Below are 12671 nucleotides of genomic sequence, written 5' to 3'. Positions count from 1 at the left end.
CACTGAGTTCCTTCGATCTCCTCGCCTGCACACTCTGACCAGAAGTCCATTAACCGTGTTGGGAAACACGCACTTCAGCACGACTCTGGCTGGTTTGTGGGCCATCCTGCAGCATCCACCATAATGTCCAACCGCATATGCGCACCAATAATCTTTTATGATGTCATAATGTGTTTTAGTGTGTGGATGGCTATTATCTTTTAGAGGCCCCCATTTAGATTTATGGAGCAAAAGAGAAAAGTTTTTAAAAAATGTAATCTAATTAATCTGAGTGCATTTGTATGCCTATTAAAACTCACCTGTCCAGGATTCTCCATTTATCATGATTACGCGGGAACAGCCATTCTGAGAAGGCGGCTGCCTCTCCAGTTAATACAAAATGAAGATTTATTATCCGGAGTGCTTTTAGTGATGGTCTAGATTGAACGGATGGTTCTGTGTGACAAATCCTCCACGTAGCTGCAAAATTAGACACGTCGTCCTTTCACGTAGACTGCTTCCCGGCAATGCCTGGGGGCCACAGCTCATGGATTGTGGGCACGATAGGCCCATGGAGGTCCCAGCAGAGGAAGGGAGCCCATCCCTTAGGTAGGTGGCAGGCAGGCAATTCCCTCTACGGTGGCCCCAGATAGCAGCCTGGTCCCTCCATTGAGTTTGGCGTGGAGTGGTGCTCCCTCAGAGCTGTCAGTGCCCCCGGGGTTGGTGCCCTCCTCTGGGAAGGAGGCTCCAGGAGCACGAGTGATGTCTCCTCCCCACACCGAGGCCAGGGAACAGCTTTTCTGGTCAATCCAGACCTAGGGACACATTGCCCATCTGTGAGTCCACATCCCGCAGGCTGCAGACCCTACAACAGGGAAAAAAGACCCTGATACTGGACTGAGCAAAGCGACCAAGACAGCCCCAGGATGGGCGTCACTGGAGCCCCCAGAGATGAGAGAGCTGCCTACACATGTGCACTCATTCTCTCTCCAGACCGCCGGCAAAGCACCCTGGGGTGCCGAACCCTCCCCGCCCCCGCCTGCCAACAGAGCAGGGTCAGGGGTCCCGTGTACCTGGGCTGGAGCTTGGCACCTGCCAGCAACTCTGGTGAGGTAGAGACACTCTTCTCGGGTGTGGTGGCCCCTGCCCACCTCTCTCTGTCCACTCATGGCCTCAGGGCCGCAGGGCTCCCTCCTCAGCTCCCACAGCCCTGAGGAGTGTGGTGCTGTCCCTGCACTCCACTGAGCTTGCTGTGGCTGCGCTTCTATGAAAGTCGGGGCCCCCCACAACTCCAGACTAGATCTGAGAAGGTGAGGAAAGGAGGAACACCCTGCTTCAGTTGGGACCCCCAAGCCCATCTCCCAAATCGAGCCCAGCTTCCTACGACCTCCACCCTGGTCCAGACCCCTCCTATGTCAGGCAGGTTCCCTGAGGGGGCGGGGCCGTGGTGAAAATCCCTGTGGGTGCCTGAACTAAACTGGAGTCTGAATGGGGATGATTTACGCAATAAAAGGACTTTAAAAAACATGGACCATCAGAGGGAGAGGAAGAAGCTGCTCCCTTTTCAAAGCTCTTTCAGTCCTTGCATTTGCATCAAGGAGAAAGTCTCAGTTAGGCTCCAGCACGTGGGGAGAGGGAGAGAACACGAAGCCTACTTAAGGAAAAATATTCAGTCGATAATTGTGCCAGTAGCATCAGACACGAGAAATTCTGAAAGTGGATGAGAGAGGCTGTGTCCCAGGGAGAGCCTTCTCGTGCTCCCGCAGGCCCAGGTACAGGGCCCACGGGAGTCTGGTCAGCCTAGACACAGGTCGTGAGCCAGGTCAGGTGTGGACCCAGAAATGCCCCAGGCACCAGCGCCTCCATCGCGAAGGGAAGAGAAAAACCCAGGTGGCTGGAGCTCTTCGCTCCCTGTGCTGGTCGAGGAAGACCCCGGAGACGGAGTTGCCTGAGAGCAGGTGAGAACATGCCCTCTCTGGGCAGCCAGACCCGGGAGGGACTGTCCTGAACAGTGGTACTATCGGCAAGGCTCCCTCCCCACTCAGGCCCCGCCACTCCCTCTGTGTTATGAAGGAGCTTATACAACACCCCCTCTCTAGGCAGTGCTGCATCCTGGGCCATGGGGCTGTGATGAGAAAGGCGAGACCTCCGCCCCCGCCCAGGTGAAAGGGATCTTCCTTCAATGCAGCATCCGGCCCACAGATGTTCCGCGTTTAGCAGGCAGTTTGTTCTTTCCCTTCAAATGAAATCCTGGTGGGACTTGCTCTCGAGTTCATCCCAGGCCCCACTCTTACCTGTGCTGGACTCCTGGCCCCTGGACTCAGTGGTGTTATCTGACTGGCCGCTCCAGGCTTCTGAGGGGGTGGTCTCTGGTCCTAAGTGCAGACAGCTCCCAGGCCTGGGGGTTGGGGTGGTGAGGAGGCTGAGTGACATATAAGTGACCCCAGAGCAGAGCAGAACAGGATAGCCCCTACTCTGGGGACACACGCTGTGTGACCCGAGGACAGAGGCGGAGGTGGTGGAATCTGCTTGGGAGTGCACAGGGCTTCCAGGAGGAGTCCTTGTCAGACACAAGCCCTGAGGAATGGCTAGTCCCTGAGCACTGGCAATCCTGACCCACGGTGCGATCCGAGCACAGCACGTGTGGTGTGCATGAGGGCCCTTGCAGAAATCCGTGTGTGGTGAGTTCCTGGGACCAGTGACTCAGGCTGGCTTCCACAGACGCGGAGGCTGAAGACTCCTGTTCACTGGGAGGCGATCCTGGGAGCCTCAGACAGTGGCGTGGGAGTGACAGGGAGGAGGAGGAAGCCAACAGAGGTTGTGCTGCCATGAGTGGCAGGTTACTGCTATGGGCAACTGGAGCTCAGTCCTGTTGGGGACCTCGGGAGACTGTGCAGAGCATGGTCCCTCCAGGACACAGAAGCTGGGGCACTGGCTGAGGGCTGCTCCTGGAGGTGGGGACTCCCAGGCACCTCCAGGCTGCCCTGCATTGGGGCAGCAAGGCAGGTTCCTGCCGCCAGAGAACAGCCTCTGGCAGAGTCACCGGGTTTGCGGTGGAATCGTGGTGTGCATGCGAATGGTGCAGGCCAAAGGGGAGACACAGGGGTGGGGACACATCTGCTACCACAGGGGGAGAATTATGGGGTGGGACACCCGGGGCAGCCCTTCTGGATGAGGAGGTGCAGGTAGGACCTAGCCCCTGGGGCGCAGTGAAGGGAGAACATCGCGTTGCCTGTACCTGGTGAGAAGCACTCCCGTGTGGAGCCACAGGAGGCGCTAGGCATCCCCCACAGCTTCAGAAGGGAAATCCCCCAAAGGTTTCCAGGGGCAAAGGGATGGCAATGCAATGGTGCAAAGGCAAGCCCTGTGGCAGGCTGACCAGTGCTATCTGGGTGGTCCTGGGTGGGAAGTAGGTACGGGGGAGGGTGTCTTGTCTTCCAAGAGCATCAATTGCCTAGGTCTGTGCCCATCTGGTCTCTCAAAATCCTGGAGCTGGAAGGGAAGGCAGCTGGGGAAGCATGAATGTGAAAGGCATTTCAGAGTAATGTGTAAACGTAAGCAGATAAGAAGCATGGTAGACAGAAGGAAGAGGCCAAGGACAGGAGGTCCCCCCCCATCCCACCAGGGCGAATCGTCTGGTTAAGGTCCAGGCCTGATGCATCTTGGGATTTGTTGAGTCACTAAAACACCTAACATGGTACCTAGCACATAGTAGGCACTTAACATATGTTTACAAAATCATTACTTTTAAAAAAATGCATAACTGGCTCAACCAGTTATTTGACTCTTGAAGAGCAAATGAGATAATGATTGGACTAAATTCAACCCTTTAATCTTTTTGAGCTCTGTTTTCCAAAGTCAGTGTTTTGGCAAAGGACAGACATGATGTGGAAAGGAAAGTTTTCACGAACTTAGGAATCAGGTTCTTCATACACGTGACAGTGGAGGCTCATCACCGATCAACTAGAGTTAGACTCTGCATCTGCATGTTTAAGCGTTAACTAACCCTGGATCCTTGACATACAATCCAAACATACTCGTGGAAATTTGGCATCTTTGCGATAGGCACAGAAAGCCTTAGCCAAGGCAGTGAATCTCACTGACATTCAAAGAATTATGTCTGACAACTGGATTATAAGCAATTATTCTTCCTCCTTGTTGGATGGGGCCTTGGACCCAACAGTAAATATTTGTGGCCTCAAGTTGAGTAGAGACACAAATATAGTGCAACCCTCTAAATGCTTTGCTAACCCTCACCAAGGAATCGAGACCTCGCCGATCCCTTCATCCCCCACCCTGTCAAAGCCCAAGGCTGGCAGGAGCCTGGGCTCCCACTGAGCCGCCTCCTTCAGGCCACAGATCTGCGATGGCCACAGCGCCTCTGTCTTCTCATGCTAGCTCCGTCCTCAGAGAGATGCCAGCAGGATGGTACAAGCTCTGCCAAGGAAGGTCTTGGGAAAGTCAAGCATCATCATTATTAATTCCCCGCTGTTTGCCTGGGATGGAAGCCACTGGAGCACCGATGGAAGAGTCTTGACTCCAATAAATAAACACGTCCTTTGGGCAGATGTCTGGACCGCTCCGGCTGCTGACTGATGGCCCTTCGCCATGACAGTGGGCGCACAGGGACAGCCCAAAGGCTCTGCCTCGTCACAACAAGCAGGCTGGAACCTGGGCCCGGTTTTAGGGCCATCCCTTTGAAATACACTGACAGCTTAATGAAGTGATATTTATGGAACCCATGCCACTGGGAAGACGGCTGCTCCTTTTCTCCGTCTTCTATTTTTAATATTTGATCTGGCAAATGCATTATTAAAGGAATATTTCAAATCTGATTACTCTTCTGTTTGACTGTGTGTTATTCACGCACGCTGGGCGCCAGGGGAAATTATACCGACCAGTCTGGGAGCTTTACGATGTTATTCTTTCAAACAGCCCTCTGCTCCGAGTCTGATTAATTCACGTGAGAGGCTGTGGGTCCCCTCGCCTTAATCACAGTGGCCTCCTCCTTTCCTCCCAGTCTCCCTCAAGGCCTGTTCCGGACTCTTCTCCTGGGGCTCAGGAACCTCCTCTCTGAGAAGCGGTCTCCCTGGATATCCACAAAGTCGTTCTGCTGTGGTTTTGGTTAATCACTGAATTGTTAACTGAGCCTCAGTCTTCTTCATAAGGCACAGAAAAGTGGGCAGGAACTCGGAGTGTGCCCTGACACGGCCTCACCTGGGTTTGAGCCCTGGGTCCAGCCACGGGTGTCATGGTCACTTTCCTGCACGTCTCGTCTCTCCACTTTTCCCTTTGCAAGAGGCTAGCTCCACCTTGGAAGTCTCAAGCCACCTGATAAATCTACCCCTGGCTCGGCCTTTACCGGGGAGCCAGAGAGAGCCTTTGAGCCCCACAGGGGAGCGCGTTCATGGGGTGGGTGCCGCGTGGCCCTGCCATGCCACTGGGACTCAGGCAAGAGGCTTCGTCTCCAAAGGCAGAGGGGCACGGAGACGAGACTGTAGGCTCAGCTCTCGCTGACCCACTGAAGCCCGTGTCCTGGCTCTAAGACTCTCTGGGCCTCACAAATCCCAGGGACTTTGGCCAATTATGTACTTTTTCTGTAAGGGCTAGATAGTAAATATTTTATCCTTTGCAGGCCATATAGTCACAGTCACAACTATTCGACTCTGTCACGATAGCACTAAAGCAGCCTTGTAAACCAATGAGCATGGCTGTGTCCCAATAAAACTTTATAGACAAAAACAAGCAGCGGGCCGGAATGGTCTGCAGGCCGCAGTGTCCAGACTCCTGCTTTAGACGTCTGCTTGAATTAGGCATATTTTTAAAAAAAACTAAAACACTTCGGCTTCATCTTAAGCAATACTTATGAAATCAGAGGGTTAATTTCTGAGTCACATATATATTTTTTTCCCCAACACATTAAAAAATACTTAACTGTCAAAAATTTTAAAGTTCTTCCACATTCCACTGAAACCCATCAGGGAAGCGTCAGGTGAGACCACCACCAGGGGAGTGTGGAGACCCCCAGGGCCCCGCTAACCGCTGCTGCTGCGGGTGTCAGACAGGAGAGGGGCCCGGGAGCAGGTCCCACAGCCAGGGTCTCTCCAGCACCAGCCATGACCCATGCTCTCTGACCCTGCAGGGTTCCATTCTCCAGACTCCAGGGGTCCTAGGCTGGCCTTCCAGGCAATGACAGTCTTGCCACCCAGCATGTTGGACAGAGGCCCACCAGGAGGCTGCCTCGGCCGAGCCACCTCCTTACAGGGGCCACGTATGGTAAACATGCGAGCAAACCAACAAACAGGCCGCTACAGACAGGGGTCCACGTGATGGGGAGAAAGGAAGCAGGGAGGGTAAAGAAGGGGGGCCCTTAGAGACAGGTGGTGAGGCAGGGCCTTTCGGGGTTGGTGACTCTGAGTCGAGATGGGGAGGATGAGAAAGAGCGAGCAGTGCAGAGGGCAGGGCCAGCGCCATGCAGACAGAGGGAACGCTGGTGGGAAGGAATCAGCTGCGTTCAGGACAAGAGAGGATGCCAGGAGGGAAGGAGGGAGGGGGAAGACGGCGGAGGAGAAACCCAGGATGGCCTGAGGTCTGGCAGGCCCCACAATGAGGCTGGGAGGCCAGGTCAGCAGGCCAGTGTCCTGGCTAAAGCCAGTGGTCTCCCCTCGTCCTGCCGTCAGTGCGCCACCACCGCCCCGCGCTGTGGCCGCGCTCCCCCTCTCCTGGCACGTTCGCTCAGACGTCGCTTTTCAGCCCTCAGAATCAAAGAAATCGCATGAAACTTCAGGACCTCAAACCTGAGAGCATGTGTGGGCAGCAGGGCGAATTCCCAGCTGAGGCGCAGACGGGCCACAAAACCTCCTGTGAGGATGAGGCCGGCGCCTCCTTTTGCAAAAAGCCGACCCGGGGCGAGAGCCCCCCAGTGTGACTTCCACAAGCCAGCAGCACCACAGACACTTTTGATTTCCCAACAGCTGCCATCACATAAACGTTAAACGCAGAACGGACAGCACACCACAGAGACTCTCTCAGAACGCGGTTAACTGGAAGAGCGGGGAGTTGGAGGCACGTTTGAGGCTGGGCCGCCCTAGATTCCCTGGGGTGGGGCGCAGTTTGGACGCAGCTCCATCGCGTGTCGTATCGTCCATCGGCTCTAACAGCACAAGCCCACGGCTGCAGAAACGGGCACCAACGCAATATACCCAACAGTGCCACAAGCTGCTCCAATTGGCGAGGTCTCTGCAAACGGTCCCAACCACCTGCCCGAGAGTAGCAACTGACAGTTAAGCATAAAGCAGCTCACCCAGCCCCAGACCCCCCACGAGAGGCGGGAGGCCCCCTGGGGAGAGGAAAAATGTGACAGAAAGAGGCGAGGCTGGCATCTTTCTAGGCGTGGGGATCTGAACCTCCCTAAAATTCCTTCTGCCCTAGTTTGTTTCTCATGGGGAGAGTGGGTGTCAGCAGGGCCGTCTGAGAACCGAGTGTGATGATGGAGGTCCCACTGGCCGTGGAGGGCATCCAGACAGAGATGAGTGTGGTCATCACAGCCTCGGCTGTGGCCCACGGCCCTTTCCCGTCGGCCTCTCACCTCACCATGATCTCCTCAAGATCCATGAAGCTCAGGCCCGGAGGGCTCATTGTTGGGTCTTGTCCACACTGAGGGGCAAGAAAGGGATCCAAGGACAGTGCTGTGTCCTCAGGGCTCCAGGAGGAGGGGGCGGTATTGGGAGGGAGGAGTAAGGAGATTTCAACCTAAAGCTCGTCCCTTTGCAGGCAGGGCTCCCGAGGCTGCCCAGGGCACAGGCCAACTCCCAGGGGGGTGTCTGCCCCTCGGCCCTTCCACACTGGCCCGAATCGGCATACGCTGCTCCCACTCCTAACGCTCCCCATCGCCAGTTACAGATGGTGCTGAGGCCCTCATCTCCTGCCCTTCCCCGGCCGCGCACCACTTTCTTTCTGCTCCCGCCTCCCTCCCTCCTTCTCAGCACACCTAGTTTCCAGGCTGGCAGCAGTGGGCACAGAGTGTGTCGCTCTGAAGGTGGCACCCGAGGAGGACAGCATCCCCCGGGCCCCAACTTCCACCCGTAGAGCCTCCTGGCTCTGCCCACCGCAGGGAGAATGACTTTCACATGGAGACACACTGAGAACCCACTTCTTTCTGAAAGAATAAATTAGCCAGAGGAGGGGCCTGAAGCCACGCCATGCAGCCCCAGGACGGAAGGACAGGAGGATGACCCGGACCCCTCTCTCTCCAGGCAGAGAGGAAACCCACCTGAGTTTATTTGCAGAAGTTAACATTTACCAACGCGGCTGATGGTGTTTATGGTGGAGAGTTACGGAGATTTTGCCTCCAAATGGTCCCTGTGTCACACTGACTTATCCAGTGCTGGTGAGCACATCTACGCTGGAAGGGCCGTCCCCAGCGGGGGCTGAAGCAGGTCATATGGGGATTTGGTTGAGGATATTGAGAGGACCAACTGGGCACACAGTCAGGGAGGGCTGGGGCCTTAGGACCCTCAGTCCCTTTTGTGCTTTCCGCTGCCCGTCCCTCCAACGCTCCCCAGGGAAGAAAAGCCTGATTCTTAAGGGCACCAACATTCCCTACCCAGAGCGGCCCTGGGCTGGCCCCACGGCAGTGGGACTCTGCTTCCTGCAGAAATGCCATCTGGGGTTCCCTGGCCTGCGTCCCCCAGCCCAGCGCCCAGGGGCCGTCTGTGTGGGGCTCTCCTCCACCGCGGCCTGCAGCCCACAATGCATCACTCCTCCCAGCACTTACAGGCCCGTGTCTGCACTGGTGGGGAAGGCAATACGGCCTAGGGGGAGGGGTAGGAGCTCAGAGCCAGCCACCTGGGTTCAGTCCCAGCATCGCCACTTACTGGGCGTGTGTCCGTCCTTAACCCCCGGCCCTCACCTCCTTCTCTGGGTAATGGAGGTAACCAGGTGCCACTTGTGAGGGCTGCCACAAGGACAGTTGCATAGTGCAAGTAAGGTGCTTGACAGGTAAGCCAAGATCGTCACGTGGTTGGGTCTATGTCTGCGCAGCCCCCATCTGTGAACTCCCTGAGGGTCACGGCCCTGTCCTCTGGTGACAGCAATGAGGGAGTCTCCCTAGCAGCCGGCACAGGCCTGACACACAGTGGGTACTCACCCACTATCTACTCTAGTGAACTGATGCAGCACAATTTGCACAGGCAACGTTTACCCCCACCCCCTGCCTGGTGTGCTGTCCCCCTGGCTGGCTCTTTCTCATCCTGCGAGTCCCCACTCAATGTCACCTCCTCGGAGAGCCCTTCCCCAGCCATCCATCTACAGCAGCCTTCCCTAAGCTCTCTCTCTTTCCCATCGTCTCATTTTATTGTCTTAATAACAGCACTTTCTACTGATGGCCCCTGGTGGGTTTTCCTGTTTTCCACTGGCTGGAAACTCCAGGGAGGCAGCTGGCCCCTGACACTCAGAGCTGCAGGAAGAGTCCCCCCAGTGACTCCCACACGGGTCTGTGGTCATGGGACGTACAGGTAGGCCAGCAAGAGGAACCTCCCTGCGCGAGGATGCCAAGCCCAGAGCCAGCCCCGCAGTAGCCGTGAGGATCCTTGGCGGCTCCTCAAGGACGCAGGGGCATCTCAGAGCTCAGGAGAGTGGAAGAGGCCCCTCTCAGCCGTACCTGACTTCTCCTGTGCACGAGTCTCACCAGAGCCCAGGTCCCCATGGAATCTTGTCACCCACAGTCAGGGCGGGCCAGGACAAGCTGCAGTAACAGACAGCCCCAACATCCTCAGGGCTTAGCGCAACCAAGTCACTCCTCTTTTCTTGCCTGTCCCTTATGGGTCAGCCAGGAGGACGCCAGTCCTTGCTCAGGCTGATGGAAGCCCCACCTTGACACATGATTCCACGATGACAGATGCAGAGGCACTGCTGCTCCACCCAGAGATGACACACATCACCTCCTCCACAACTCGCCACCAGCCAGGACCAGTCCCGAGGTCCCACCCACCCACAGGGGCAGAAAGCTGGCATATTTGGTGACAGTGGAAATGACCACCACCCTCCCTGTGTCACTTCTACACAGGGGTGGCAGCAAGAGCTAACCTTATGGGAGCTGCTCTGTGCCCGGGTGCTCTGCACACATGACCTCCATCACCATTATCCCATGTGACGGGAGCGGAAACCAGCCAGAGGAGGAAGACCTTGGCCAGGACCACGAACTGGCCAGTGGCAGAGGCAGAACCTCAGCACTGGGGGGTCAAGACCTTTGCTCTTGTCCGCACGACGACGTCCTCCGGGTGCCACGTGGCTGAGGCACCAGCCTCTGACGGCCATCGAGGGACTCTGAGCATGCAGCTTACCTTCTCCGAGGGTGACTCCCCTCATTTGTGAGATGGGGCTTAATTCCTGCCTACACGCTGCCTCAGAGTCACCAAAGGGTATTGTGAGCTACACATACAAGAAAAGGCCCTCTCACCTGCGGGTCTCCAGGAAACCTTCTCTCCTCACCAGACACCTGCCCTGGGAGGCTGGGGTGTCCCGTATGCCGCCGCACAGGAGAGAGAGAAGTGTGCGCAGTGACAGCCTGCTGGGGTCCCCGGGGTGATCCGAGCAAAGCCGCGTCCTGCCAACAGTGCTGTGCAGTGTCAGGAAGGCAGACCATTGGCGGGTGGACATGCAATTGAAAGCTTTTTATTTTACCAAGTAAACAAATCCTTATAATCACCATCATTTCACCACAGGAAGGACTATCTGAGGCCAGAGGAGTGGGAAAGGTGCCATCACAGAATAAAAGGAAGTCCTTTCAATTGAATAAATATAGCTTTATGAAAAACCACGCGGGCCTGTTTTCCGCATTTCCCCGCAGGTCAGGGCGCACGTCGACACAGACCGCACCACCGATGAGGACCCGAGAGCAGTCTTACTGTTGCAAACTTTCAGAGGCAGGAGGCCTGCGACAGTGGACCAAGAGCCCCACTCTGGCAAGGGGGCAGCAGGTGCCCAGCGTGAGTGACTGTGTCAGGGAGGCGGCTGGAGGCCCAGGGTCAGCTCTGCAGACTCCAGTCCCAGGCCCATGTCGCTCCCCGCCCACCCCGGGCCAGCTTAGCCGTGGAACGAAGATGCTCGGTTTTCTTCCTCCCTTCCCCTCACACACTCCTTCTCGGCCCCCTGAGAGCCCAGACCTTCGCCCCTGTGATCTGGGGCTCCCAGCCTCCCGGAACCTTTGCACGGGGGCAGCCACGGCCTCCTGGACGAACAGTGCTTGGAGTCTTCTGTGAAGAATTTCTTTGAGCTCCTTCTCCTGTTTATCTCCTCCTGATTAAAAGGCCATAAAGAACTGATTTGCCAAAGACTTCATAACCAGGCGCAGGGGACAATGTGCAATCTGATGACAGTTCCAGACCCATCTTTCATGGCAGCACTGGGCCCAGGGCCGCATGAGTGACAGTGTGGAAACGGGCGAGCCCTGCTAGCCCTGGAGCTGGCCGGGAGGAATGCGACTGCAGTGGGAGGCGGGGTTGGCCTCTCCGGGGCCTGGCCGAGTGCCTGCTCAGCTAACGCACCGATGGACGATCCCTGGAGTAGTCAGGATGTTGGTGGCAAATAACAGAGGCCCAGTTCATCTGGCTCAGACTAAAGTGGGAATACATTGGCTTATGAACCTAAAGAGAGGCTCATCTCAGCTTCAAGTCAATGACATCCAGGTGCCTGATGTCGTCACTGGGAACCTACCTCTCCCCGTGAATAGCTTCCCGCAGTGACGTCGTTCTCAGGAAGGCTCGCTCTGTGTGGCTGCAAGAGGCCGACCAGCAGCCCCAGGCCATCAGCCTCCAGATGAGCAGCTCCAGCCGTAGGGAAAGCTTCCCCTCCCTACCTTGGCTCCATAAGAAGCTGGCCTGGCTTGGGCTGGGCACCCATCCCTGCTGTATTAACACTTACCAGTTACAGACACCATGTTTGGTTCTGAGGACAGGAACATGAGTAAGACATGCCACCTTCTCTCGAGGAGCTCCCAACCTCACAGGAAAGACTTCACGGTTAACAGACATTGTGAGTAACCAGGTCCAGTGCTGTCCCTCGTGAGAGGTCAGGGGACTAGTTGAGGGGCAAAGCCTCTGCAATAAAATTAAAATTTCTTTCAACAGCAGCATCCTCAAAGGCTCTAGTCCCAATCTCCTAACCCAGCAGCCTGGCTGAGAGCTGGGGGCCCTGCAGTCTGTCGGATCCGCGTTGAACCCCGGCTCTGCCACTTCGGAGCTCTGAGAACCTGGACGGTGAAGTCAGCGCTCTGTGCCTCTGGACAAAGGAGATGATAATAACATCTACCTCGTCAGGTTGTTCCGAGGACTAAACGAGATGAGGCAGCTAACTCAGTGCCGACATACAAGAGGAGCTGAACAAAGGGCATTGTTACCGTTTCTATCCCCTGATGGCTGTTGCAGTAGATCGGGGGCTCTGAACGCCCTCACCATGGCAGGAGGGCGCGGGAGCGGACTAACAGCACAGACAAGGGGCCGACGTGGACCCAAGATTCCACCGAGCCAGCATCTGGGCAGCCGTTGTCAGTACGATCTGATGATTCTCAGAGGTCCAGAGGTCCCGATGCTGGGGAGGGGTCCAGGTGACCTCAGAACTCAGGGGCCTGGACCTCAGACCAGGTTCCAGCACTATACAGAGTTCATTGACCTCCCCGCCTTCCAAGGACACTG

The sequence above is a fragment of the Equus quagga genome, chromosome 13, assembly GCF_021613505.1.
Source record: "Equus quagga isolate Etosha38 chromosome 13, UCLA_HA_Equagga_1.0, whole genome shotgun sequence".
NCBI lineage: Eukaryota > Metazoa > Chordata > Mammalia > Perissodactyla > Equidae > Equus > Equus quagga.
The sequence above is the reverse complement of the archived record's forward strand: the minus strand, read 5'-3'. Positions refer to the sequence as shown.